Here is a 4,422-nt window from a genome sequence, read left to right as displayed (position 1 = left end):
TCCGCCACCTTTTGATGTCCCGCGACAAGCATGGCAGTGCCCACATGTTTATATTTTCATGCACAGTTTGCCGGCAAAAATTCTCGTGCGCATAATCAAATATCACATCGTAAGATGGCGGCTCTCCCCACTCATGGAATTCTCCCCCCTCCCGTGGATTCTACCCCGCTTGACCACGTTAGGATGGCATGCCTAGTCCCGTGTTTCCTATGTCCATGGGCGGCATTCTTTCAATTTGACAATGTCGGTAGAGAAGATCAGAGCGGGCAATTTCTCGTATATTGTCTATATTATAGTTTGTAAACTGACTAGGCGAATGCTTTAATGCTTTAACTAGGGATGCTTTAATTAAAAAGTTGATTGAAAGAATCTGGAAGATCTTGAGGGAATTTTGATAATTATGCACAATTAAACATTTTGAAAAAGTACTGTTATTTTGGTATTAAAAGATTAATTTAAGAGTCTATTAATCAAAATTTTAATCATTCTTTTAGTAGTTGATGGTGAGAAAAATAAAAAATGGTGGAAAATTAACATTTCTTTATTAAAAATTAGTACTTTTTATGTTTAAAGATTACTATATATTTTTTGAATTTATTTTTTATTGGTAAAAAATTTATCTTCTCGGTTAAAAAATCATCTTTTCCCTAGCGGACCGAAGGAACCGAATGGAGCCTCTACATTCTACAAAGTACCCGTAAAGTCCCCATTGGGTCCCCATGCGGTTCCTTTTTTAAAAACTCGAAAAACAGCAAAATCAACTTTTAAATTTTTGAAATTTGGATTCTAAGTTAAAATTCCCTATAGAAGGTTACGGAATAATCGCAATAGTTTCTTTTCTTTGCAACGGTAAAACAGTTTAAAAAAATATAAGCCGTATAACGCCTGTTGACTGCTACACTTCAAACGCATCGCCCGTATTTTTTTCAACATTTTACCGTTGCAGAAAAAACTATTTCGATTATTCCGTGACCTTCTATAGGAAATTATAACGTAGAAACCGAATTTCAACAATTTAAAAGTTGATTTTGCTGTTTTTTTCGAATTTAAAAAGGAACCGAATGGGGACCCAATGGGTTCTTTACGGGTACTTTGTAGAGGCGCCATTCGGTTCATTCGGACCGCCAGGGCTCATTGAAAATCTAAATTTAACTCTTTTTTGGAAATTTCTTGATTTTGAATTGAAAATTTAACTATTTTATTTTTGCTTCAAAATTGATCTTTTTCAGTAACAGATTCATCTATTTGGTTGACAATTTTAAGATTTTGGTTTTCAAGTTTGTTGCTTCTTGGTTGTTTCTTGGTATAAAAATTGAACTATTTTATTTGTCATTTAATTGCTTGAAAATTAATCTTAGTTGAAAATTCATTTTTTGTGTTACAAATTTAAGTTGTTTTAAAAAATATTTGGTAAATTTTCTGAAATATTTTTTCTTAATCACTCAGAATCTTTTAAAATTTCTACATGTCTTAAACGGAAGCAAATTTTTCTTAAAATTTTCAAAAATATTAAAAAATTAAAAAACTTGTCTTCAAATATTCCGAATTTTTTTCGCGGAATTTATAGAAATATTTTTAAAATTTGTAATATCTTTTTAAATTTTATCTAAAAATTAATATAAAAAATCCTTTTAAATTTTCGTATTATTCTTAAGAATATTCTTTCATTCTCTTGAAACATTTTAAAGTTGTTTAAAAGTTTCTAGGCATATAATTCATAATCTTTAAAAATCGATTTTTTTTTATTTTGGGCAGGGTCATTGCATTTTTTTAATGTTGTGGAAAAAATGGAAAAATCATGTAGTTTTTGTAAATAATGACATCGCTTTCTTTATTGAAAGATTAATTTCAAAGACTGTTCATCAAAGACATAATAATTATTTTAGTATTCCATGGCAATAAATTCTGGACATTTAAAATCCTTATCGGAAATGTGTGCTTTTTTGTTTGTTTAAAATTAAAATACATATTTTTTAAATTCGCTGTTTTTTGGTAGAAAATAAAGCTTGTATAAAAATTCCTTTTTCGTTTTGAAAATTCGAATATTTGGTTGAAAATTAATTTTTTGATAACAAATTTCGTATTGAAAATTAAAGTATTTACCAAAAAAATTGTTGGTTCAAACTTTAACTATTCTATTTCATTTTTTATTGGTTTCGAATTAATCTTCTTAGTTAAGAATACTTTTTTCGTATAGAATAATTAACTATTTCTTGAAAATTCGTTGTTTTTATGAATATTTTATAAATACTACGAACTCTTTTAAACTTCTAGAATATTTGTAATCACTTCAACACTTCTAAATTCTTCAACACAAAAATTTTTATTACAATTTTCAAGTCCTAAACAATTAAAAAATTTCCGAAGATATTATTGATTTTTTCTCAGCATTTTTAGAAATCTTTTAAAATTTTCTCTAATAATTTATTTTTAAAAACAAGAAATCCTTTTAATTTTCATATGAATCTGAGGAATATTTATTCACTAAAACCTTGCAAAATTGGGAAAAAGATTTTTTATTCGTTCGAAAACCTGCCTGATTGCATTCTGAATGAATATGATTTTAGCCGTCGTTTTCAGTTTGTTATTTGCTGAGATGCGACAAATGTTGAGCGAAATATAGATTTTTTAAAATTTCGAAAGAAGAAAACTTTTTAAGAATTTTGAAAGATTTGCAGATGATAAGAAAGTTTTCATAAGTTTTCTGAAAAAATGTACCATTTTTTAAAAATAATTTGAAAAGAATACTTAAAAAGATTTCAAGAAATTTAAAGAGAATTATCCAAAAATTGCCAAAAAAGATTCTGGACAATTTAAAGGTATTTTTTATAATTTTACAAGATTAAAAAATTAGGAAAAATTAGAATTCTTTTAAAATTCGAAAGGTTTTAAGAAATTAAACATTTTGGCCTAAGATTTCGGTGAAAATTAAATTTTTTTATTTAAAAGAAATAATTTTTAAAGAAAATTTAAAAACATTTTAAAACTTTTTCAGACATTTAAAAAATGCATTGACTTAGGAATCCGGTAAACAAAAGTATCAATACTCAGAAATTTCCGAAAAAATAAATATTTATATACCACCCAGTTCACGGTCGTGAGACATGGCCATAGGTGTGATTTATCGCGTATATGCTTAGTGCTGGTGTCATTTATATATGACTGTTGCTGACAGTAGCACCATGCGGTAGTTGTTTAATCCTTTTTTTTTAATTTTCATGCACAATATTTTCTAAATTCATATAATTTTATGTAATATTTAATATATTACAGACAATTGAAAATTCTTAAATTAAGAAAGTCCGGAAAAATAAAATTCCTGATAGTTTCTAAGGTTGCTGATTTTAAAATTTCACGAATATAAACATTAAAAAGTTGTATAACTATTAAAAGAATTAATTTTAAATAATAAAATTTAAAAAAAATGGAAATAAGTTTAGGCAGCAAAAATCGAGCCCGCAACCTGCCGGCTACATACTCAAAGTGCTTTCGCCCGTGTGTACAAAAATTATGAATCTAAATAAAAAAAACACTACCTGGCACTCAATTGCCAGTGCTTACAGAAATATTAGAGAAGGCTGGATTTAAAAAAATTGAAATAAATAAATTGAAGCAATTAATAGAAAATGTAATATTTCAATATTCTAACAATAAAGACTGGAAATAAATTTTAAATTAAGTTAAAATTAAGAACGCAATACAATTTTTTCATGTTTTTATATTAGTAAAAATATATTCTTATGAAATATTTTATAATATTTAAAAATGTTTTAAAAAATCTGCAACTATATAAGAAAACTTCTTTTAAGAAATTCAAAATTATAAAAAAATATAAGAAAACTTGACACCATATGAAAATACTAGGCAGTCTGATAAGTCCCTGAAAAATGAAACACGGAGACGTTTTTTTGGCCAAAGTCGGTTTTATTTTTCAACATACTCTCCTTTTAGGTTGATACAGCGAGTCCAACGATTTTCTAACTTTTTGATACCGTCCGAAAAGTACTCGATCGCAAGGTCTCCAAAATACACCTCAGTTTCAGCTATGAGCTCCTCATTTGAGTAAAAACGCTTACCGGTGAGCCATCTCTTCAGGTTAGGGAACAAGTAATAGTCGCTGAGGGTTAGGTCTGGTGAATACGGTGGCTAAAGAACCAATTCGAAGCCGATTTCATGCAATTTTGCTTGTACAACTAAGCATAAATGAACAGACGCATTATCGTGATGATAAAGCGGTTTTTTCTTCATCAAATGCGGTCGTTTTTCGGCGATTTCGATTTTTAATCGGTCCAATACTGATGAATAGTATGCTCCGGTTATGTTTTACCTTTTTCAAGATAGGCCACGAATATTATGCCATGTGCATCCCAAAATACGGAGGCCATAACCTTTCCGACCCATTGTTGCGTTTTTGGACGCTTC

Source organism: Belonocnema kinseyi, chromosome 1 (genome assembly GCF_010883055.1).
Source record: "Belonocnema kinseyi isolate 2016_QV_RU_SX_M_011 chromosome 1, B_treatae_v1, whole genome shotgun sequence".
Lineage (NCBI taxonomy): Eukaryota > Metazoa > Arthropoda > Insecta > Hymenoptera > Cynipidae > Belonocnema > Belonocnema kinseyi.
The sequence above is the reverse complement of the archived record's forward strand: the minus strand, read 5'-3'. Positions refer to the sequence as shown.